General features: G+C 45.5%; 1 pseudogene; it reads right to left on the reverse strand.

The window, feature by feature from the left end:
• Window positions 1-7,138: 7,138 nt before the first annotated feature.
• Window positions 7,139-26,478, reverse strand: part of LOC135918111 (monocarboxylate transporter 12-like) — a 26,083-nt pseudogene continuing 6,743 nt past the window's right edge.

A 26,478-nucleotide genomic window follows, 5' to 3' on the forward strand; every position in this document is an offset into this window, starting at 1 on the left:
CGCGGCAGCTTCACCAAAATACTCGCCCGCCCGCCTCACGTGAAAACGCCGGCACGCACTAAGTTTCTCATTTCGGTGCCAGCAAATCTTCTCCGGGTACGTCGCACGTGGCATTCACAAATATCCCCGCCCATCATATTGCGATAATCATCTTCGCCTATGCATTTCGCAGTGCGTGGTGCCGTCGAAAGTGCAGCGCACGCTTTTGATCAACGATAAGCGAAATAAACTACAGAAGAGTGCGGATTTGGGCTGGTTGGTTCATGATTACGAGCAGTAAAACAGCGCTAAACAACAGCAAGAGGGGAGGGACACAGACTACAGTTCTGTTGTCTGTCTCCCTCTCCTCGTCCTGTTGTTTAGCGCTGTTTTACTGTTCGTGATAAACGAAACGTGCCGCGGTTGCCTGCTGCAGACCGGGATAGTATATATTCTCCGGCCGCCAGATTCCATGTGAACAAGAAAAGCCGCGAGGGGCGCTCGATTGACAGCAGTATATAGCCGCCCGTATCGCGTGAAAACGACGGCACGCAGTTTCTTATTCCGGTACCAGCAAATCTTTCCCCGGGTCATCGCACGCCTTACTCACAGCTATCGCCGCCAAACCTATTGCGATAAGCACCTTCACCAATTTGTTTTACAACGCGTGGTGCGTAGCGCCATTCGTATACCGTATGTATTTAGTAGCCCATAGCCCAAACGCGCCGCCGTTGTCTGTTGCAGGCGGCACCCGACGTCGCCCACTAGGTCGATTTCACTTCGGTTTTCCGTCGCCTTCTTAACACACCACGCAGTAGGAAAACAACAGAACGCGTCTCGAGCCGCCGGAACACCACCAGCTCGGGGCGCGCCGGCGTCTGGTACCGCAACGATCTGCATGACACTTCGCATAAGGCAGATGGGAAGAATAGTTGAGTCTGTCAATTTTTTTAGTTCGGATCGTACGTTTTCCCGGTTAGCGGGTTTGCTCTCAAGCTCTTTTTTTTAAAAAAAACGTATGGACGAGGTTCTACAATAAAAATTTTGTTCGAAATAATTGTCGTTGGAAAGATAACTGCTCCCTCTACAGTTTGATACAATACCCTTAAACATCAAGTAAATCCTGTGGTACGAAAAGAAAGATTTCCTAGACTACCTGAAAACTTCGCTTTTACAGTAGTCACGAAATTGTTAAGTACATGTAATGCAAGATATTCTTGAAATGGCCCTGCCAGCAGCTATGTTAAACAGTGCACGACCAGACATTGTCCCATGGTTGTTTTTGTTTTATCTGGCATCTTCCTTGAGCAAGCTCCGTTGCACACTGGTACGAGGAATAACGAACTGAAGCACAAACGCGACGAAGAAAAAAAACTGACACATAGCTGAATTTTATTATTCTGTTGCAAGGTATGCAAGATAATGAATAAGCAGTTGAAGACGGCGAAAATCTACTTATTATACGCTCTTCTGGTTTAAATTAAAAAGACACGTAGATTTCTCAGAAACCGAGTGCAGCATCGAAAAAAAAATATTGCTACCTCATCAGACGGTTCTCGAATTTCAATACTCATTGGGTCCGAAACTTTCAGGTAATGGTGACACAAAAATAAATATGCCGCATATACAGGACAGAGTTATCAATTTATATATTTCAAAGCGCAAACAACATAAGTACACACAATAGGACGTTCGATTCATGTGTTTTATAAGGTCTAGCTGAATTATCGAGGAATTCGGTTTCTCCTGTCATCCTCCCGTCAATGGTAAGGTCAACCTACCTAGTGGTAGATTTAGCTTGCCGGTAACAGCATGCTCAGTTGAGACTACTAAACGTGGACACAGGCAATGGGCCAGTCATGTCACTACTTCAAACAATTAAATTACGCTATTAAGCTGCTGTTTATGTGCACTGGTGGTAATGGCCGAGAGCTTTGTAGCTGATGTACCAGACAACAACAATATTGAATCATTGTCAGCCGGACACTATTCCTGCGCATCAAAAATGATTCCAAAGTGATGGCGCTCGCCAATGGTATTATTCTCAAGGAATATAATCGATGTGCGCGACTACGCAGGAACAAATTACAACCATTCGCAGCCATGCTGAGTCAACCAGCACACTTGAAAAAAAGAACATATTGCACGTCCGAAGCGGTAAAGCGAGCCACGTAAAGGACCAAAGAAAATCACTGCAATACAGTCACGTGGAATGCTAATACCCAATAGAACAATTTCACTTTCGTGCTAAAGTCACGGCGCTTGTAAAATGGCCGAGCTACAAGTTCGCTGCGTATATGAGCACACACAGATAAATGCAACACAGCAAAGGAACTGACAACAAGCCAGGGAGTAAGTTTCAGTTTGCTGAATGCACCATGCTACAGCTGCCGTGCCGAACGGGCGAAGTGGGCGTCGTCGGTAGAGGATGACCTCTCCATGGCCCAGTACGAATGCGTGAAGTACCACCAACGCATAATGGATCGAACACGCACTACTAGGCCCGACAGAATATTATCGCAAACTATGCATAACCGGTTATCATGACACACAGAGCTTAATGACAGAGCGCTGATATGCGCGACGTGGAAGTTCCTTCTTCCATGATACACGAGCACACACTGGCACGTGGTACTTTGGTAGGATTAGCTCAGTGACTCATCAGCTAATTTAGCCTGATGAATGGCAGATGTCACGGCACTCTTCACATTTTTTGGCAGCGACCGCTGCCTGGCGCTGACCACAACCCATCTTCACTATAAAAACAAAGAGTTCCGGGAAGTGTCTTCGAGGGAGTATCTGCCTGTATCTGCCTGTATATTTCCCTCTCTTTTCGAAAGTAGATCGACCCTCTTTCAGAGAGAGTGTAGAAAAACTCCTCCTGGCACAGTTTTATTATTCCACCGCAAGGGAGTGCTAGTACTCTTTCGCAGAGTGCTAATACTCTCCCCACAAGGGTAAAAGTACTCCCTCCGACTTATTTATTTTATTTATTTATTTGTTTATTTACAGATACTACCAGCCCTTACACAGGGCTATAGCAGGAGAGGAACACGAACATTTACAAATCAAATATTTTCTACATCGAAAATTGTACATTGAAACACAAACAGCGACAACAAATTAAAATAATAACACCAAGAGGTAACAGCATGAACCGCTGAACATAACAAAGACACAAAGTAAAGTATATTAGTTACAAACTAGGATATTTCCAATGTGTTTTGCGAAGGAATCAATTGATAAGGATGAAACGGCTTCTTCCGACAGGGAGTTCCATTCTTTGATAGCTCTTGGAAAAAAGCTATACTTGAGACAATCTGTATGAATACCTAGGGGACGAATAAATATTTAATGACGATGTCTAGTGGTTTCACCGGAAAGAATTTCAAAAAAGTCTGTATACCTAATATGAACATGATGATGAATTATTAGGTAAATATAGTTAAGTCTTTCATATTTGGTTCTAGCCTGTAATGTCGGTAGGTCTGCCTGTACACAAAGTTGAGAAGGGGAGTCCGTCCGTCGATATTTATTGAATATGAATCTGACTGCCAGACGCTGTATTCTTTCGATTTTGGATATATTTATAGCAGTGTAATGGTCCCAGACAACCTTACCATATTCAATTAGAGGTTTAATTAATGTTTAATAAGCTAGAAGTGTTGTTTCTTGAGTTGCGAATGGTAAATTACGCCTCAGACACCAGAGTGACTTGTTCCCCTTGGCACACACATAATCTTTATGGTGGTTCCAGCTGAGATCACTTGTGAAAATAATGCCAAGATACTTATGCTGATTAACTCTTATAAGTTCAATATTATTAATAAAACAAGAGTAGTTCAAGAAATTGAGCTTTCTAGATACTGTCATAACTACAGTTTTTAACGGGTTTACCACCATTAGCCATTCATCACACCATTTCTTTACATTCTGTAAATTTGCTTGTAATTTAGTCTGCTCTCCTACTACATCAATTTTATTGTATATAATGCAGTCATCCGCAAAGAGCCTGTGGGAAACGTCTATTTCATTAGGGAGGTCATTTATAAATAAGAGGAATAAAAGGGGGCTGAAAACACTGCCTTGGTGAACTCCCGACTTAACACATGAAATCTGAGACTGTACCAATAATTTTGACATATTGCTCGCGAGAAAGAAAATAGGATGAAAACCATTGTGTAATAGGAGCATTTTCGAACATAACATCAATTTTTCTTAGTAGTTTATGGTGAGACACTTTATCAAATGCCTTCACAAAGTTCATGAAGATCATATCCGTCTGTCCCCGAGAGTTCATAGTTTCTGAAAGATCATGGGATAATTCCATGAGCTGAGAAGTTGTGGATAGGCCTTGACGAAAGCCATGTTGGTGGATAGATAACAACTTATATTCGTTAATATAATTTAACAGATGTTTCGAGATAATATGTTCAAGAACCTTTGAACAGGTACTAGTCATTCTCTGTTCGCTCGCGGTGGTTTATGATAGTGATAAGCAGACGCAGCGGCAGCACACGTGGGTAAAGGCTGTGTTCGTTTGTGCGCGGAACGCTTGGGAGCAGTGCATTCACGACGCGCAAGCGGGCATGTCACGTGGTGTGTTTTTTGCATTTCGCGGGCATCCGCAGTAAGCTGAAGAAACACGAATGCTTAAGAGATAGAAAGACAGAGACTGATTATTCGGACGTTTTGCAAACCACTCGGCAACTTCCTAATTGAAATTTCTTTCCTAGCTTCGTTGCTTCAGAAGTTGGTTATTTATTGTTAACTAATTATCGAAATGAACAAAATACAATAGAATAGCGTGACCCACTACATACAAAAGTGAGTAACATGCATTTAGACTCGTCATCTTAGAGTGCATCGGCATATTTTTAAACTCCAGCGCGACTTAGCTGAGACGCTCCATATATCCGGGTCCCTTTGTATTTTTGCGCTTTGTGCCGCAAGAGTTGTAGGGCCGATAAATAGTTCTATAGCATCGATATCAAATTATTTCACGTTCTTATGAAAAAGTACTAGCAATAAAATCAGTCGCTTATGTGTGTACTTCTCCTTAAAAAGCATTGAAACACTGGGAAAGCTATGCGTCAGTATATAGCGCGTTATTTGCGCCCGTGTACGTTTTTCACGTGCGTTTATGCATGTCCTTGCATTTATTATCAACTAATTTGTGTATTCACCGAAGTTTTGATTGATATATGCCTATGCACGTAGGCGTTGTGAATCAAGTTTAGCGCTATTGATATTACCCTCGATCCACGCTTTTTTTCTGTTATTGATGTACGCATAGACGCTATGAGAGAATACCAAGTGGACGTACTTATACGAGGTAGAGTCATTTAGGGATGCTAGATATGTAACAGCTGTGTAACCCGAGAAAAGCACCGGAATGTTTTATGCTACACATATCCAGAAACAGATTAGTGCAAACATCTTCCCTAAGTTTACGCAAAATGTTCTCAAGCCGTCTTCTGACGACGTTCTAAAGAGGTGCAAGCAAGATGTAAGCAGCAGACATCTTAACAAGATGTCTTAAAGGAGCCTGGTGTCAGCCTTATTCAAACGTAGCCGTAGGACAAGAAGCTGCATGAAGGTTGCATCGCGAAACTTAGAAGCGTCAAACAGCCATCGGCTGCAACTCGGGTATGCAGCAAGCCCAGACGCGAGGAATATTTCTCATATGGCGTGAGGACTGCGATGTTCTGTGAGTAGCAGAAAGCGCGCACTGAAATGCTCGCCTGCATTCGCTGCTCCGCTAGTGTCATGAAGCTTTATTTGGGCTATGAACTTGTTCAGACTAGATTCTAGCAAGTTCACTGGAATGGAAAGGGAGCGGCAAGAAGCACAATAAAAATGGCATGGCAGGTGGTGATGTTTGTGTTATGAATTGACGTACTGGTTTACAAAAAAAAGCAGCGGGAAATCACATACCGAGAAGATCTGTAAACATACAGTGCGACGCAGCTAGAGAAATAATATTGAAACGTCCAAGAAGTTAAAAAAAGAAAGATTGAATCCTCGCGACGGCGCATCACAGTCGCCGTAGGCATCGAAGTCTCTTTAGCGAAATTATTTTTGAACAGCTCTGATAGCGTCCACGCAACAATTGTCGCGTGTGTACTGCCAAATGCTCATGTTCTGTGGCCTAAAGCTCACGGCACGGTGCGAAAACACGCTCGTGGCGAGAGCAAAGCATTGTGCGCGGACATGCAAGCACACGCGCAGTTGGTCGCTGCGAACCCATGCGATTGCTTCATGAGGCTTCATTCTGTTATGTTCCATTCAGTTATACAGACAGCCCACTATAAGAACATATTTGACACAGTTGCTCTAAGCATTTGCCTACCTTTCACGCAAGAAGGCGGTTCGGGAGACTCCATTGCGGCGACCTAGCGCAGTGGCGTTCACTGTACATATTCGGTAAAGAGATAGGGTCTGTAAACGACTCAGTGTTTTCTGTTTGTCGAAGATTATTATTTTGACAGTAAAAAACTTCCCTTGTGTTGAGAGTATTTACAGAAATCTCCAGGAGGGGCGTGGGTGGTGTTTTTGCTGAGCGCCGTAAGCCAAACCAATCAGGAAAGCGCCTCGTTATCTCTCATACTACGCAAGGGAAGATGGCGACTCCGTAAGTCCTCGCCTCTATTAGCCGCTGGTATAGGAATACGCACTTTCCCTGTGGCATTACGGGCGTTGCATTGGCGAGATTAATTTAGTATACGCGAGTGCTTTTTCGCCCTTTCCGTTCGCGCATCGCCGCCGTGGTGCGGCGTTGTGCAAGCTCGCGGCGTCTCCACGCTTGCCCTTATATGGCTTTGCCTTAACCCGCGTTCACGAGGTCAATCGCCAATGGAAATTTTCAGAACACCACCCGAGCGTCTCGAGCGCAAAGGTTAAACTTGCATTCGCTGCCAATACTTTGCCATCTTGTAGAAATTGCCATTTTTTTTCCCTTTGTCTGACAGATTTCAAGGGTTCTTTTAGCTCAATTAAGCGTTCAGCTCCTTCTGTGAACACCAATATTCAAGTTATTTTTGTTTGAACAGCTCATGTGGTTCAATGAAGACGTTACTGCTTACAGCAGACGAGAAAGTTCTGCTTTTGCCTCTGGGCATGTTTGCAGGTATAAATTATTTACAGTTGGCATTTTTATTGGTAGAACAGTGTGATACATCCACATGGTGTGCACTCTGAGATGTCATAGTCACCCGGTTTTCTTCTGAGTGACGAGCTTCACCACCCAAATGCACAGGAACAATGCATTGAGAGCAGCCATCAAATGGAGCAGCCCGTTGTAGTCGCCATAAGTGTCTCTGAAGTATCCTGCGAAGTAAGAAGAAAAAGAATAAAGCACCGTAGCATACAAATAATCTATGGGGCCCTCTAACGTAATGCTATTCCAGTCTGATTTTGTTCCCCCTCTCCTGATGTCGCGTTTATGTAATCGCCGACGCAAGCATCGCGCAGTCACCCGCAGCGTTGTTTTAAATACCCAATAAAACACTCTCCTTGTTTACAACGGAACATTTTTTGTTTCCTTTTGAAGCTAATATTATTGCGGACCTTGAGAAGTTCTTTTTCATGGCTGACAAGAGCCGAGGAGCGCACAGAAGTGGAGAAGGTTTAGTTGGGGCCAGGCTAGTGCAGTGAAAGTCGCAACCAATTCAGGACAGTAGTGCCGGCGTCTGCGATTGGCCCGCTTCCACTTGTTTAACTTGCAGTGGTAGGTGGAAGTCATGAGGAAAGTTAAAAATACCACTAAAATGAATCCTCAGTTAGGAACAGTTTGCAGATACACGTATCCATATGCGTAAGAAGGTATCCACAACATTATGCTGCTGCGCAATACTTGTTACTACACATAAAAAATTGTTACCGCTAGCATCTCCGAGTAAGCAATACCAGAGCGATCGGTGGCCGTTCCATTGCGATCGGAACCGGGTAGTGTCCAGCTATTCTGAAAAAAAAAATCATATTGTTTTCGGTATATTATTTATTGTTTCATGCATTAAGTCCCTTTCGCGCAGTGTGTTTTCTCGCTTTGGGACCTCTGGTGACAAAAAGGCGAAGTGGCCGCAGCCCGAAAACTTTTCACCCTAAATGGAAGCAAATAGCAAAAAAGGTGCGGAATCGCAAGTAATATTTCATGCGAGGCCATTATACGGCCCCTTAAACGAAAATTTCTCGTAATCGTTGGCATCACCGATTCATGGTACCAGAAATAGCCGATGGTGCAAAGAGTATGAACACGGCGAAGAAATACTGGAATTGGCGTCAAACTTCTCAGGGAGGTTCCTTCGAACAAATTAAACTATTGCCTTTGAGAAGAAAATTTGGCTGTGAATCGGCTGTGAAATTTGGGTGTGAATCGAATCCGGGTCTGCGCGGCGATAGAAGAGCACGCTTCCCAGTGGCTACGGTGGCGCCACGGCTGACTAAACGTGCCGCCTACTGCGTGCGTCCTTGGGCACGTGACGGTGCAGCCAATTGGCAGGAAGCGGCGCCACGTCAGGAGCGTATAAAATTAGTAAATAAAAGAAAGCACTCATGTCCAACTGAATGCCGCTGAGCGGTCCGTCGAGTTACGAACTCCTCGTTCAGAAGGAAAGCATGAACACGGGAACGAGTCGCTCACGCGGAGCTCATTGTTTAGCGGCGGCGGCGCAGCAGAAGTAGCGCATGTGTTGTGAGTCCAAAGCCCACGCCAGCACTTTGCTTCTACAGCACTCGCCGCATGCCTGGTCTCTTTTTTGCTCCTCGCCCTTTTCGCATACGCTCCACCTCCGCTTCCCTCCTTATGCTTCCACTGCACCCTCCTCCTCTGCTTTCCACATCGCGCTCTTTCTTCTCTCACCGTCTTTCATCTCCCGCTGTAATACGCGTTCGCTTTTTCTTCCGTCACTGTTTTCGTTCGCTCGGTTACGAGGGACTCTGCTGTCCCTCGTAACCTCAACGCAGGAACGGGCGCCTAAGGGCTGCGCTCTAAGACGTTTTATCAAATGGAGTATGATGCTTTCGCATTCCCACACGCAAGCAGTCCTTAGTGTTTCTGCAAAATTTCTTCCTCTGTTAGGTCTTATCTGGCATTATTATTGTGCATACATGTTATAACAGATGAGCTTTTGCAGTTTTCGGGAAGTCGCATGCCTGACAGGCGAAGGGCATCGCGCAATATTTTGTCCAATCGCAGAGGTGTGATTGTAGCAATGAAATAAAAACAGTGTGGAAAAGCTTTACGTTATGGCGCCCATGATCTACCGCTTATAAAAATTTCGCCTAACGGAACGAAAGAATACACCGTAAGGCTGAGCGAAGTAGAAATGCTGTCGCGCCTTTATGCTATTGACTCATGGGCAAGTTTAAGTATGTGCCGTTTTTAAAAAGCTTCAGCCTTGGTCTAAAAGGACAAATCAATTGTACAGGAAAATTTTGAGGATGCTTAAGCTTATCCTTTAAGAGCGGCAAGTGATAGCATTAAAAAATCCCTGACTGGTTTTCTGGCTTTTCCGCAAGCGCAGCTCATGCAATCGTAATGTTAACCCTGAAAAGCTGGCGGCGAACGGTATACACGAAGGCGCGCTATCTGGTGGAAACCAGGCATCTTGCGTGGGCCGCTCCTTGAGGTGGTACCGCAACCGGAGTAAAAAACACATCATTTTTAAGTTTCTGTCATTGTTTCGCACTTTTAATGATGAAGTGTGAGAACATTTAACATCAAAGGCATGCGCTCTCGGTGTTTTGTTTCATAACATTTGATTGGGGGCTCTAATTTTCGAAATTCTGAGGAATAACTTTGTCAAGAATGTAAGACAAGGTATGATCAAAGTTTGTGTTCGAATGGTGTAGTAATGTAGCCCTGATATACCACATGCCACATTTCAAGGCGTGGCACATACAGATACCTAAATATACACGGCAATTTTCGCTCACGGCATCTCCACTGACGCGACACCGAGACTGAACTTTCCGCGACATAGGCTCCTTAACTTTATCGCATTAAATCTCGGATTCTCCCTTGAGCGCCAGTCTGTTGGCTGGATATGCACTTGTTGGAGAATTTTAGTGCATCCGGTATTCCGGCAAGCGTGGGCGGTTAGCCGGTTTAGCGGGGCGTAAACGCTAGCAGACAGATTAGTGGCGCCAGCTGGTGGCGTAAAGCTCAACCACACAAACAAAGGTAATTACTATATTCTGCTCAGCTGCTCCTGTAACTTTTGACAGTGGCGTAAATGCGCACATGATTACGCCGCTGCCAAAGATTTGCACCAGCGACGAAGCAGGATATAGTGGTTTACTGCAGTTTCAGCTCTGTGTTTGCCTGGTTTAAGTCTACGCCAGCAGGCGGCTGCACCGCTCTGGCCGCTCACGTTTACGCCCACTCAAATCCGGCAATCAGCCCAAACCGCCCCTGTTTTGCTGAAATAGCGGACACGCTAAAGTCTCTATTTGCAGCTTCAGATCGTCAGAAAGGTTTACAAAATAATGTGAACTGTGCTGCATAAACTCTGCGTTATTCCAAAATTAATGCCACGGTGAGAAGCTGCATGGAAATTTGTCAGGTTAGTTTAAACCATAGCTCGTATACTTTTCCTCACTAGAGAAGAATGCGATCATACTTAGACACCCCCACGATCCCCAGCAAGCCCATTAGAAACGAACGACTGTACCAGTAACGTCTAAAGTGGCCTTTCTTGCGTCAACTGAGTCAACCCTATATTCTTGTTAGCGATCTAGTCATTACGCCACTTTTCAGTGACACAGCAGGACACTATAGCATTACTGTCAATGAGAACGCCTATCACGTTGCACGATCAGCTCATGCAGATGGCTCGTACGAACCTATTGCGTTGTAAGAGAGGAAGAAGCTATGAAAAAAATCAGTGACAATTTCGTGGAAAATGCTAGACAAATGCGTTAGCAGCACGTCGCACCCCTTTCATATATAGGATGCATGATTTAAACCACATTCATCACACTGCAAAGTGTTGTTCATGAGCTTTCTCGATACACGCCCAGCCTCTACGATGAGCGAAGTGTGACTTAAAGGGAAGCTGAAGAGTCTGTCGAATTCAATAAGACGCTCATATACGGATGCGGGAACCTTATAAACCATGTAGGTCAAATTTGGGTTTTTTTTTTCAAATAGGAGCGACGTAATCGTCGGTTGAAATTGCGCTGTAGCTCCGCCCCCCGCCGAATGCCGCGCGCTGCTGCTGACGCTGACGATGCGAGCGGAGACCGGAAACTGCGGTGTTGTGACGTCAACTTTAGTGTTTTGCTCCTTCGCAGCCTGCGCGACCGCGCCTGCCGGTGCTTGTTTCTGCGTGCGTACCGTCGTAATCTGCTTCGATCGACCCTGCATTTCTTTGTTGGTGCGTCTGTGTGTATGTAGAGTGGTGGTCAACGTGCGCAGCATCAACTGATGTGGTGGGCCGATCATGCCGTCTTTCTGTGCAGCCTACGGTTGCACGAACACCAGCGGCCGCGACGATGTTGTCTTCCATTGCTTCCCACAAGACAAGAAGCTTTTAAGGAAGTGGGAGGCTGCTGTAAAGCGAAAGAATTTCAAGCCCTCAAGAACAACACTGCTGTGCTCCAACCACTTCCGTGACGACGATTATCACCAGAATTTCCACTAGCAGGCTTTCTAAACGCAGCGCGAAAAGATCGGAGCAACGAAAACAAAGACGGCACGAGTGCGGACTGACTGATGATAACTGGTGTTGGAAGGCCTTATGAATACACGAACTCGCCCAAACCTAGATTTTGATTTACTGCGAGCTCCTTCATGTTAGCACGCTGAACGGAAGGTGCATGTTGATTTCCCGCCCTCGACGCAGGTTTCGTCGCAAAGCGCCGCGAATTTTCTATTTGCACGTGTGTTGTAAAACAGCCTGCACGCAGCTACCATAACGCAGTGCAAATGTAGAGTTTGCATGTGCTGGAAAGCCGGCGCACGCCAGGACGCTACGCTCCCCCCGTCTCTCGCGCACAGCGAGAAACCGACCGTCTCACGTAGCCGACGGAATTCGCCGCCTTTACGACTTCGGTTACGAGTAGTGTGCGGATGGCGCACAGATGAATGTCACTACACGTACTGCATGAACTGGGAAGCTTTTCACGCGTTTGAACCGTCTTTGTAGGTTGCCGACAGCTTTGGACAGCGCACAAATGCCGACGATCGCATCCCCGCTTACGTTCCACGAGGAGGCATGCAGGAACACAACACTGCAGTTGTTTGCCCGGAAACGAGCTCACTAGATCGGCGAAAGATCGGCGAGATCACTAGATCGCTTTGCAAAAAAACATACTCACCAAAGAGCATTTCCAACACGAGGAGATCCCAAGACTTCGCTTTCGTTCTCGTCGAAAGCACTGCTCGCACCAGCATCGTTTGCTTCTTCGAGAGGCCGGCTCTTTGCAATCGGCTCGTACATGTAGGGAGCAACGCCGAACTCTTCAGAAAAACGCAGTCTCTCTAAATTTTCTATTACCTCTGAAATTTCTATTACGGCACCAATTAAACTACCTGGCACCGCGCTTCATGTGGAGCGGCAGCGGCCGGTCGCTAAAGTTGACGTCACGGGTCGCCCGACCAATCACAGGCGGAAACGAGACGCGCGAGCTGGGCGTGGCCGCTGCTGCACTTTTCGTCGAAATAAAATATATTTGCGCTTTCTTTTGCTCAATTTCGATATGATATTCGAATTCGGAGGGTTGAAAACCATTACGTACACATGTTCACTCATTTTTTCTGGAAAACCTTTCAGCTTCCCTTTAAGGTGGTCCAGAAGAGCCATTTGAGAACAGCTTAGTAGCACCTGATACAGAACTAAATCTCTCTTGCTACGGTACCAAGTAAAACAAGGACACACAGGCATTCGATTGGTAGGTTTTATTATTGCTTTCAACTTCAATTCGTCTATTGAATTAACCGAAGAAGCAAATAAATGCTGTTGCCTTTAATAATTATGAAAGTCATCTGCCACTATGAGTGACGTCACAGCGTTGCCATGTACAGTCGCGGACAGAATAAAATGGACCAGGGGATCTCCGAAAACGTTCAATTCCCGAGCAGCCTGTAGCAGTAACCAGTAAAACTGCCCACGAGAATGTTGTTAGCATATTCAAGTCGAGGTCCAAAATGCAAATACAAGATTGCGTTCTGAGGTTGCGGAGATATTCAGCTTTTTCTTAGATTTCATGGTCCATAATATTCTGTCCGCGACTGTACGTAGCGGCACTTGCACGATGCACGCGTACATCACTTTAAAAAAATTAAATTATGGGGCTTTACGTGCCAAACCCACTTTCTGATTATGAGGCACGCCGTAGTGGAGGACTCCGGAAATTTCGACCACCTGGGGTTCCTTAACGTGCACCTGAATCTAAGTACATGGGTGTTTTCGTATTTCGCCCCCATCGAAATGCGGCCGCCGCGGCCGGGATTCGATCCCGCGACCTCGTGCTCAGTATCTCTACACCATAGCCACTGAGCGAAACATCGTCTCTCTAGCTGAGAGCTCGGCGCCCTCAAGGAAAAGGGCAAACTGCGTATGATTTGAAATTTAAAAGCTTTTACACATCGCGCAGGAATGCATTACTTAGCAAACACGACGCTAGCGCGTGTTGTGTGCACTGCGCTGGTCAGCTCAAAATGGCCGCACCTGGTGAGGGGCCCTTTTGAAATGCTCCAGTCTTAGTTTCAAGGGTAAAGTATAGGCTTCATAAGTGATGACTTGAAAAAAATGGTGTATTACAATTCTTTCATTGGGAGTTTCCGCCGGAATTTTAATTTAACGGGTAGCAAATTGCCACCAATTCTATGTATGGGGTATGTTTCGAGCTTCTTATCATAGGCCAATCTAGAAGATAGTGTCGCCTAAAAAAATGTGCACCCATATGTGCTGCTGGTTACGTGTTTTAAGCAGACTTGTTTGCTTGTGCCACATTCACCTTTGTTTCATTATGGTATTGTAGTCCCTGACGAAGTGCTATCTCTATACACTTCCTCATAATGTAAATGAATGGGATATATTGGTTGTGTACGGAAGCTAGAAATTTCAGAGAAGCGGAAGACAGGTTCTTGCCCCTCAGAATCACTTCATAGTCTTCTCTGTTTCTGCAAACAGCGCTTGAATCTTCCAAGCTACATAGGTGCCCTCAGTAATGACCACTAAAGCTTTTGACCGACCGCAAGGACTCCGTGGATATGGCGACCTGCTTCTATACTTAAGATGACTGGTTGCATTCTTAGCCGCTTCGGTCGCATAGAAATCGAGCGGAATCGAAGAATGATCGTGTGCCGTGCTTTTATTGCACGCTAACGAACCCCGATTATTGAAATTTACTGGGAATCCCTTCAGCGCAAGAGCGAGAACCTCTAAACACTCTCAACAGGAAGAATGCTTTTTCTAATGTGACTTACCGATCAGTGGTGGACGGAGGAGAAGAGATACGCCTATGCAGAAGAACACACCACCCATAATCACAGGCAAATTGCCGATGCCGAAGTCCTTCACCAAAACAGGAGCCTGCAGACACGTTCTTGATCCGTACGTGGCACCCATGAGGACAGAAACGGCAATCATTTGTGGTACTGTATTTGCCCAGATAAGCCACTCATAAGTGAGCCCCTGCGCTAAGTATCCGATAAGCATGACGGATTCATGGGATAAAGTCTGCGAATCGATAGTGATGCCCACAACAGATCTTAACGCGATATCCGCTGCCGAGAAAGCCTGGAAAAAATACACGGCATTCGAAGCATTAAGGCCGTGGTCATTGGTAATGTCTCCTAGAATTATAAGGAATATGCTCGCAGGGATGATTACGGCTGCAAAAGACAGTGCATAGACAAGGAAAGACAACGTGAAGATTTGCCTTGTCGCCGCGGGCAGACTAAAATTTAGCAGAGCCTCCTTTGTCTCCATCAGCTTAAGAGAACTTTTCCGTGTAAACAGGCCTGTATGCGACATGTTTTCCTGCTCCTGCTGAAAATTTAAGCGTTTGCTTGAGTAAACGTCATTATCTTCCATCGCTTTGGTTATGCTGACGTCTTCATCGGCAGGTTGAATCAAAACACATGTCGCCTTTTTTTTATCTTCTTCATTGGGCATCACTTTCTTTGCAATTTCAGACTTCGTCAGCCACGGCGGGCTTCTGAGAACAATAACGGCTGGTATCGTGTTTAGGAGAATCGCACCATAAATGAGAAACGCTCCACGGATTCCATACGTCTTTCGCAAGAACTCTATGAGTGGCGTAAGAACCACAGAGCTGAAGCCGAACGCTGTAAACACTAGGCTAATGGCCGTCGCTCTTCGCTTCTCGAAATGCTGGGCGAGCAGGATATTGGAAGACACGTACAAGCCGCACAACGCAGTACCTGCACAAAAAAGAATGTTGGGAATTGGTGGAAACAGAGTCGCGAGTTCCAGGGCAGGCGCAATAACTTCAAAGTATTAGTACAAATAACAATGATTGATTGTTGAGGATAACATCGCAAAATTAGCATTGTGCCAATAAGGGACCCGCATGTGGTAGAGTGTAGCATTTCAGGGTGTAACGCGAAAAGTGTAGCATTTCACCCGCATAGAAATATCACAGCCGCTGGGGAGTGTCGAGCCCCGGTCTCGTTCTCAGCCACTGAATGTAGAATGACAAGGCCACTGTGAACGTTCGAGTAATAGTTTGATGCACTGAACCTGGGAAAAAAATCTATGGCTTTGTATTCATAGGTCAAATTTTAGACTAGACGGGCCCTTAAATATAGCTGTAGTGAAACTACAATCACTACAAAGTCTACACAATGTAGAAAGACAAGAATACGCGACATTTAATATCGCACTCGACTCTCCCGCATTACTCCAAATTACTAATGCTATTAGACTTGTTTAGGCTCTTTCCTCAGTTTGCGTTATATTGGTATGTGTCTATGTGTCTATACATCTAGGTATGTATGTCCACGCCTGGCCTCTTTTCGCAAACTTGGGCCTCTTTATAGTCCGTGGTAAAGCATCGGTAGCATCGGGTTACTGTGACGAGGTAACAGGGTTAGAAACGAACCGTCGAACCAGCTTATGTCACTGCGTATGTAATACTGGATATGTGCTTCTCTTCAATGAACCACTTCTGCGACAATCGTTACTGGCTATGTTCCACTGGACGTGTTGCTGCTATTCATTGACCCTCTTTCACGCCCACTTCGTACACTGGAAAAGTTACGCTTTTATTGAACCACTTTGATGGCAACTTCGGTTAGTAGGTTGCAGGCATGCAGTAAGGTGGCTCTGCTTGAGAAAATATTATGCGCCATTATGTATGTGTTACTCGTCAATAAACCTCTCTATGTGTCGCTGGGTATGTTCCATGTTTCATAATAATCACATGAAAACATAGTTGTCGGACGTGGGCCGTAGATCCAGATAGGCATGCATTGAAGAGCACTGGTTCAGGTCGAGCCTTGTCTCTGGCATGGCGTTGGCAATCCACCTTGCGATGGGCTGTTCTCTTCATTATAATTGCCCCAACGGAATAAGCGGGAGCCATCCTAGTGATAAAGAGGCACGCAATGGAGGATCGAAGTAAAATTTGAGGCAGTCGACGTGAGTGTTATCCTGTCCACGACAGCGTAGATCCGCAAGCAGTCTAAGGGGCTCGATAACGGTGGCGACCAGTGAACAGCAGATGTGCGCTCGACAGCCTGCAGGCTTACGAAAAGTGTTCTACTTAAACTGAGAACAACGCAACGAGCTATGGATAGAAGAATTATGGGTGTAACGTTAAGGCATAAGAAAGGAGCAGATTGGGTGAGGGAACAAACCCGAGTAATTGACATCTTAGTTGAAATCAAGAAAAGAAACGGGCGTGAGCAGGACCTGTAAAGAGGAGGGAAGTTAACCGATGGTCATTAAGGTTTATGGACTGGATTCCAAGAGAAGGGAAGCGTAGCAGGGGGCGGCAGAAAGTTAGGTGGGCGGATGGGATTAAGAATGCAGGGACAACATGACCACAATTAGCGCATGACCAGCGTAGTTGAAGGACTATGGGAGAAGCTTTTGCCCTGCAGTGGGTGTAGCCACGCTGCTGCTGCTGCTGATGATGATGATGGTCGTTCGACTACCCTATAGATCTTGTCATACTTGGATTTTGGAAGACATACCAGGCGCGTGGGGTGGTATATGCAACGATACGATTAATACGCGAAGGAGAGTAGTGGTGGGAGGATGGTCGTCCCGCATCTGTTTCTTGGCGCTGCTGGCTGCTCCTAGCGAAACATCTGGCCAGTTGACGACGTCATTCGGCACATCGGGCAGCTTAGAAAATGGGCGCATGCTCGGAGGCAGGGCGTTCGTACGGCAATAATGTTTCCATGGTGGTCATGATGGGGAAGATGGAGTTTTGTGGCGCAAGGGCCAAGGATGGCCAAAAAGTGCCAAAACATAATATGGCGTAATCAGTGATGTAGTGACTAAATAATGGCAGATGTAACATCGCCGTATAACGGTCTAAATTTTCCATCTAAGCTATACGGCGTATGTATTAGAATATGATAATTAAATGTGAGGCCTACTATGAGTATATAATGTACGTTGTAAAATGATTGGAAAATAAAAATGTAAAAATTTCTACTAGCACTAATGCCTCTCCGGTACCCTTGTACGTAAGAGCAGGGAAATCCTTGCTTTAACACTGCAGCAGCCTCCGATAAGGGGCCGTGTTTCATATAGCTTGTATAACATGCAGTAAATAAACGTCCTTTATGAAAGTTAACATTGATATGCTGTCAAAAAGTGGGTTATTGTTACGGAACATCGCTAGATGGTTTGTAAATTGCTGATGGTATGGCAGAGGAAAGTGCTTTTTTTATGTGACCTTTCAATTCACGAAATTCCAGCAATACATGGAGGACAGTCAACGGCTCACCACATTTATTACAAATAGGGTGCTCATCACCAGTCAACAGGAGTGAGTGTCTGCCATACGTCTGGCCCATTCTATGTCGACAGATGATTACATCTGTTTGTGGAGTTTTTGTTATGGGTGGTCGATTTGCTAACTGTCGCTTAATGACGTGTAGGTCATTACATGTCTCAGTGTCCAATGAGTGTGGCGAATAGTTCTGAAGGCCTTTTCATTAGAAATCCTTCAAGTCAATTGCAGGAGCAGCTATACTGACTTTTGTTGTTATTGATGTGGCCGTTTCATGTGCAAGCGCATTGACTCCGACGCCTCAGTGTCACAAGACCAGGTATATTGTTACATGCTCGCGAGACATCTATGTTGCACACAGAAATGAGTAACGGGCACTTAGTATTGGTTGTTTACTTTTATGAAACGAACGTAAGGATCTCTGGACGCATAAACAGTCGGTGTATATAACAGCTTTTTGCAATTTCGTTTTCCTAGTATGTTTAACTGCAGACATGATAGCGTATGGCTCCACCGCAAAAAGTACTCATTTCAGTATGCGGATAATCGTATTCGGAGAAAGGGGATCCCAGCACTCCATAAGACACGCAAGAATTGACATTGATGCCTCAGTGTAATGATTAGGGCAAGAGTATTTCGCCCCAGTTCAATAATGTGCATCCTAATAAATGCCCCTGGAGCATGTTTAGTGACCTCAATAAACGATGTGTTACGATCAACCAACTGCCACTGCCATGGCGGTAAGCGTTTCGCTGGAGCCTTAGACTGCTCCAGAAGAGGCACACCCATTTCTTTACTGAGCTTCCTAACAAGTGAGAGGGGCTGTCTCACTGTGGCTCGATTATAAGAGAGTGTAGCGCGCCTGAGGTCATTAGAGAGTTTTGGATTAGAGATGCCTAAATGCTTGGATTTCACTAATTTAAAACTCTCTAATAATAGTAATGTATGAAAAATGTTAAGGGTCTGAATGTATTTTGTGGAAGTGAAGAAAGCTCGCATATGTCCTCTGCAGATGTAGAGGCCACTCATTAGACTCGACATAGATGCTGGTTATTGGACTTGTTAGGAAGGTACCGGTTGCGCAGCGTTTACCTAAATGGTGGACAGGGTGCAGCATCTAAATCAAACTCGCAGTAGGCGACAGATACAATATGGGGCCGCAGTATAAACGTGTACGCATAAGGCTCTTGTACAGCTTCACGATGCAGTTTCTGTCACTACGCCATGTTCTGCGCGACATAAACTTAAGAAGGCTCATCGTGTTTAGGCATTTGCCCTTGGGGTACTTTAAATTGCCAATCAAGGTTAACATGGAATCAAGTATAATGAGGAAATTTTCTGTTGTTTGTTGATAACAATCTGTTGGTCGGGTAGTAAGATAATTCTCTCGGAGATGAGCTTTCTGTTCCTTAAAAAGAAAACGTTTCTGTTTTCTTAAAAATAGGATTATGTTTAAAGCCATTTTATTCTGCCCATGTCGACGCTTTGTTGAAACTGAGCTACACCTGTCACTCACAGCCCAGTTGAAGCCAGTTGCCCAGTTGAAGAACACAACAGGAAATTTTCACAGTCTGTCGTATTTTGGGACGTTGTTTCTGTAGTTCTGTTGCCTGTAGTTCTGTTGCCTGTAGTTCTGTTGCCTGTAGTTCTGTTGCCTGCAGTTCTGTTGCCTGTAGCTCTGTTGCCTGTAGCTCTGTTGCCTGTAGCTCTGTTGCCTGTAGTTCTGTTGTTTGTAGTGTGACGTCCTGTAGTGGAACGTTCTGTGGTTCTTGATCAATATTTAATTAAAAATTGACAAAGACCTCCTTAGTAATTAGTTAGTACAAAAAAGAAAAATATAAAAGTAAAAAACACTAAAAAACGTCTCTGCCTATGAATAGAACTTGCGATCTCACGATTCCGAGCCCGGCATCTTACCACTGCACCACCCCTGACTTTTTGTTTTCTTTCTTTCATGGTATTTATTATGGTTGCATTCAACCAGACGTTCACCAGTTCTGCATAGTCAGAGAATGGAGGGCACAATGAAAGTCACACAGAAGAGGGAGCGTTCATACTGTGAGTAGAAACGTTCGTGTCACTTTAGAAGGGTGGCAAGGATAAGCACCTCACCAAAATCGGGTACCATTCCGGTTGCACACCGAGTCCATCATAAACCTGCTTTAGTTGTAGTGTCATTTGGATGAAATTTGCCCTTGTAGGTACAACCGTTTCAGCGTTTCGGTCCATCATTCGCGTTTTCCACAAACTGAGCATTCCCATGACAAAAAACATATCGAAAGGTGCACTATTATAAGAGGTTGGCAGCAGGTATCGCACAGTATGAGCGTTAATCTCAAAGTCTTTCTTTAAAGTCCGTTGGAGGACATCCCAAAATAGGATGGCGTCGGTGCAGCTAATAAAACAATGTTCAATTGTCTCTGGTACATCACAAAGGCGACAGTTAACAGAAGAGACAAAGATACCCTTTTTTGTAGCCATGCTTTAACCGGTATGGTTTCACTATGAACTTTATAAAAGAATGTTTTGCAGCAAGGGGATAAATACATCTTGCGAACTCGCTTTAGCACATCGTGGCCTGACAATTTAATGTATATTGATCGGTAAAGTGGAGGCGGAAATAGCATGGATAGTAAGTCTTTGTACAACGTTTTGCGCGACACAGAATACAAGTATTCCGTGGAAAACCGAACTGTCAGGAAACGAACCGCCAAGTAAACTTCTTGCATGAATCCCCACAAGCATAAGCGCGAAGAAAAACTTGAAGAAACAACTAGATCAGGTAACGCATTAACAAGTGTGACTTGCATGTATGAACGAATTACAGGATGGGAAGTATCGCGAAAAAAGAAGAAACGAGACACTATCTGCCGCACATAAAGATGTAGTAAGCCCAGCCCACCTTCGCTAACAGGCCTAAAAATATTGTCTCGCCTCATGGGCTCAAAAGTTGAAGACCATACGAAGGTTGCAAAGATAAGGTGAAAGCGTTGGATGTATAGCCTAGCACAATCGATAACTTGCAATACATAGAAAATTTTTGTTGCCAAGAACTTATTGCAGGCTTCGGCTTTCCCAAAAATAGCAAGTCGTTGTGGAACGAACGTCAGGGCGTAACATTGCAGTACTGAAACCCGTTCTTTCCAATAGTGTGTGCTTAATTTATATGCGTCTAGCGGCACGCCAAGATACTTTGGCGGGACATCAGTCCATTTAACGCCTGCAAACTGTTCTGGTGTATAACACCATGAGCCAAACCATAAGCCTAAACTTTTTGAGGAGTTCATTCGTGCTCCTGATACGCTGCCAAATTCTTCTATTTTCGATACTACTTTTTCAACACTGGACTTATCCGTGCAGAAGAACGCTAGATCATCTGCGTAAGCTAGGACTTTAACTTCTTTACACAGTATATTGAAGCCATGGATGTTACTCGACTGAATTACGCTTAAGCATAGCGGTTCCAGGTAAAGGGCGAATAGTAGTGGGGACATCGCGCATCCTTGTTTTACTGATGAGCAAATAGAAATGGGTTCGGAGAGTTGGCCATTAATAACTAAACGAGTAGTACAACAGGTGTAGCAAAGCCTAACGCCTTTAAGCACAATGCAGCCAACATTGACATGCTCCAAAAGAGAAAATAAATAGGAGTGGCTGACACGATCAAAAGCTTTAGCAAGGTCTACCTGGAGCATTGCAAGCTGCTCAGTGGAACCATAACAGTATTGAAGAAGGGTACGGGCGATATGTATGTTGGTTTGAATTGATCGTCCCCTGATTCTACACGTCTGATGAGAACAAATTAGAATTGACATCGCAAATGGCAATCTATTAGATAGAATTTTCGCAAAAATTTTGTAATCCACGTTTGACAATGTGGTTGGTCGATAGCCTTCAACAGAACGCAGTTTCTCTTTATCTGAACTTTTGGGAATCAAAACTGTGTGGGTTTTGCGAAAAGACTGCGGAAGGGCGCCAACTTCTAAACTTGTAATAAAAATATACAATAATATGGGGCTGATAATTGATTTGAAAGCTTTGTAAAATTCACCTGAAAGTCCATCGGGGCCGGGTGTTTTCGACAGAGGCAGCTGATCAATAGCTAGCTCAATTTCTTGAATCGTAAGGCTACCACTGATGACTGCACAGTCATCACCCTGTAATGGTCTTACAAGAGATACAAAACTCTCTAAAACTTTTGCATCGTGGATCATTGGGAGGGGCACTAAACAACATAGTGTAGAAAGTTTCGAACTGAGAAATTATGTCATTAGTATCTGTTAGAAGACTACCTTCGGAGTATATTTCCGGAATTACTTTGGAAATACCGTGACGTCGCTCGTCAAGTAAAGCTTGACGTGTTGGTTGCTCAGATTGCAGAGCGCGCATGTTTCGAGATCGAATTCGCGCACCTCTGTAACGCAGTGCGTCATACTTTTGTAACTCACTTTTAATGTTTTCTATGTCAACAATGTAAGTGCCTGGCATTTCGCATTCAATCTCATAAAGGCTACATAGGCTCTTAAGAAGCGTTTTTTCTTCATTCTTTCTATAGAATGCTTTCATCGATCCAATTTCTATAGCCACTGTACGAACCTCTTGTTTGAAGAGTTCCCAAGCAGCAAATAATGGCAAGTCACTAGAAAGAGAATTGGTTAGTGCCATGCGTACGCGATTAATAAATTCTTGATCATTAAGGAGCTGAGAGTTAAGCTTCCAGAGTGCCCACTGTGGTCGGAAATTAGTTACAAATTTTTCACCAATGTTTGCAATAACCATACAATGATCAGAGAATGAAACGGGGATAGTAATGCAGGATAGTCCTCAAGAGAGGAGTGATGAAGAAACATAAATCCGATCAAGACGGGCGTAGGAATGACCTTGAATTCTTGTATAAGAGCGAGCTCCCTGTCCCGACACTCCTATATCAACGAGCCCTGCATATTCTATTAGGCTAGACAAAACTTCACCACTCCTGTCCCGCTGAGTGTTATTGCCGCTTCGATCGTTCGGATCGCATACACAATTGAAATCTCCCATTAAAACAATGCAGTGATCACAGTCCAATAGACTAGACACAGTATCAAATAAAAGAGTTCGATTTCCAGCGTCATTAAATGCATAGACGTTGACTATGCGCCATGGCACACCCTGCAACACAAAATCATAATATATATATCGACCTTCAGTGTCGACATGATAACTAAATGCTGAATAAAGTAGGCTCTTTTTCAGAAACAGGAAACAGCCCGCGGATAAACCAAGAGCATGTGAAACGCAAACATTATACTCAGACAGAAAAGGTCGCAAAGCCCTTTCTGTCTCGTCGTCACTCTCAATCTTCGTCTCCTGCACGGCAACGAAGTCGAGGCGCTTCCTAGACAAAATCCGGCGAAGCTGCGCCTGTTTCTGCAAAGATCTAAGGCCTCGTACGTTCAAGGTTGCGAATAGAAGTTGCTGGGACAGGGCCATGGTGACTACCAAGTATTTGGACCTAATGATCTATGTGATCGGTCCTAGAGGGCAACGGTGAGGCTCTCTCCGAAACCCCACCTGGCCTTCTGGACCGTGATCGTCGGCACTTTCCTGAGTGTTTCGATGTTGTGCGGCGATGTGCTTTTCTTGTGGTACTGGTCGTCTCGCTGTGTGTGCTTGATTCCGATCTGTTGGTCGCACGGCGCTTCGGAACTGAAGTATCCGCGTTACTTCGGCTGTCCTCTGCCGGCTCAGTGCACGTGTCGAGTTGCTTGGGTGCTTCAGATGAGTCATCTCCGGCTCCCTCATTCGCTTGCTGGGCAGCAGCTGGCTCCGTGGTAGCGGGTGCTCCTTTGGGTTGTTGCTTCGGTTGGTCATCTTTCTCTTCGCTACTTTCTTTTTTCACGGGCAGTTCTGCGATGGCATTGTGACTGTCTTTAACAGGCAGAGGGGCCTTAGTGGCACAGCGGGTCTCCGCAGAAGAGGGAACGTCTCCCCTCGCGTCAAGAACCTCCGTAATGTCCATTATGTGTTCTTGCAAGCTTTCATCCGGAGGCTTTGTTTTGTGTCGTAACTTATCGGCGTATGTTACGACACACTCTTCGGCTGTGTGACCAAAGCGCCGGCAGGTTTCACAACGTGGGGTTCTGCAGTTTCGACGAATGTGCCCCACCTTGTTACAGCGCAGACAACGTGGGAGCCGGCCTGGAATTAATACGAGACTCTGCACTCCACAAACAGGAAGTAGATGGGGAACGTCCCTCACGCTCACTCCATCGGCAAGAGTCAACACCACGTCCGGATTTAGCATACGCAATTGTTCCATCTCCGATACTCTCCAGCTTTCTGCTGATATAGACTTGACTTTCCCGTAAGCCTGGAGCGCATCTCGAATGTAGTCGTCTTCCAAACGCTCAGGAAGCCACAAAAGCTTCATTTTAACTTCCGTGGGCTCAGGATCAATGACGACGCAGCGTCTACCTTTTACGGATAATTCCCCGCATGCGACTAGCTTTGATTTTGTCATCCCTGATTTGCACGTCACCATCCACACGAGCGACATCTGAAATTGTCCGATGGAACTTATTTCCTTCAGGTCAATAACGTTCCGAAGGGCGTCTCTGAAGCCTTGGGCTCTGTACGGTCGACCACTTAAGTCAGCATGCAGGAAAACGGAGTCCACAACCAGCTTACCGGTAGGAAGACGGGGTAACACAACACGGTAGTCATTGCTGCTGGCTGAAGCCTGAGCAGCACCTCGGCCAGGGGCCGATAAATCCTTTGAAGCGGAGAACATGAGAAAAGCGGCCGTTCGGAACGCCATCTTCTTCTTTCTCCACTGCACCACGGCCCCACCCCTCCCACGGCCCCAACACCTCCACCCACCACGGCCCCACCCCACCACCACCCCTGACATGCATTTCGAGTGTGCATTTTGGCCATGTCAATAGTACGACGTGCTGATGCGCTGATGTTGACATTTGCATTTTAAGAGCCAAGATCCGCTTTCACTCCACCGCGTCAAGTGCCGCATCTCTAGCAGAGCAAGAGTGTTCGTACCATCGACAAGTACATCGTGGAGTGCTAGAACATCGATTTTGATGTACGATATCCATATTAAATAAGAAATTCAGAAATAGACAACGTTGACTTTTAGGGTTATTACTGCTAGTTTCGACAGTTGTCTCTCAATCTTTACACTTTTGAGCACGCATATAATTCGTGTGTTCAATGCAAAATAGCTACATAAACATTCGTGGATGAGAGTTTTTTCTGACAGCATACTGGCTTCTCACGGCAGCACTGTACCAGATTATGAGACCCGAGCGAGACAGCTTTTCACGCAACTTTGTGGAACAACCCAAATCTTCTTTTCCGCTTCGCATAAGCTTGTGAAATATTCCTCGGAAATTAACTAATGTGTCAGTGTAACAGCACATGTAAGTCCACAGGCCTGTGTGCCACGTCTTACCAAAAAAAAAAACGGATACGCAGCCATTCCCGCAGATGGTATGATTTTGATCAGCGGCCGATTTTGAGGAGGCCGGTAGGGCGTTGCTGGTGCCGCGTCGTCACGGCACAATTATAACTATTCGCCACGTTGACTTTAATACCGGTGTCGGTGCCATCAGCATTGCCGGCTTCAGAGAAGCGCGATTGAATACCGCGCAAGAGAAAAGTACAGTGTACACCACCGATGCGAAACTAACAAACAATTTCAAAGGGCCGCGACGGAAAGCGCTTCTGTTGCGACTTCGGAACTCTTGGCCGTCGCGACCGAATGTTTCCGCTGCGACGTCAGAATTGGTGTCGTAACGTTGGAGTCGCTGTCAGGATATAAAGCTGTTGTTCCGACTTCAGAACTCTTGTTGTCGCGACAGAACGTTTCTGTTGCGACTTCATAACTATTGGTCTTCGCGACAGAATGCTTCTGTTGCGACATCAGAATTTCTGTCGTAACGTCAGAAATGTCTGTCAATTAAGAAATGTCAAGAACTACTGTCGTACCACAAAATTTCTGTAGTTGCGACAGGAATTCCTCTTGTCTTTTTCAACTGGGCACTACAGAAGCTTGTCGCATCGCACAATTTCAGTGCACTTCTGTTGTCATCATTGGGTACATGTTGCGACGATAGGTTTCCGTTGTGGAACAGTTCTCTGTAGTACAACAGAAGTTTCTCGATTACTTCAGGAACACTTCTGTTATGAAGCCAAAATGAGTTCGACGAAGAAGGCATTGTGCCGGAACACGACACCGCCTACCCGGTCCGCCGCGAGCGGGGGAGTCCCCGAGAGAACGTAGTTCGAGGACCCTTCCCACGCGCCGTTCGAGACGCAAGACAATGGGCACCTGGCGGCGCGCTGCGGGGGTCAACTCGGGGAATAAAAGGCGCCTTTCCTGAAGTAAGCCTCGAGTTATAGAGTTATACGAAGTCCGTCTGATGTCGGTTGCGGACAGTGAACCTCGCGCAAAGAAGCGTGTGTGTGAGTGTGTGTGTGTAATCCCTCGCGCAGAGAGGCGACTTGTTTGCGATGTCTGGCCGAACGTTTCCCTCACTTTGGGATCGAGGGAGGACCGAGTGT

This window comes from Dermacentor albipictus, chromosome 8 (assembly GCF_038994185.2).
Source record: "Dermacentor albipictus isolate Rhodes 1998 colony chromosome 8, USDA_Dalb.pri_finalv2, whole genome shotgun sequence".
NCBI classification, from domain to species: domain Eukaryota; kingdom Metazoa; phylum Arthropoda; class Arachnida; order Ixodida; family Ixodidae; genus Dermacentor; species Dermacentor albipictus.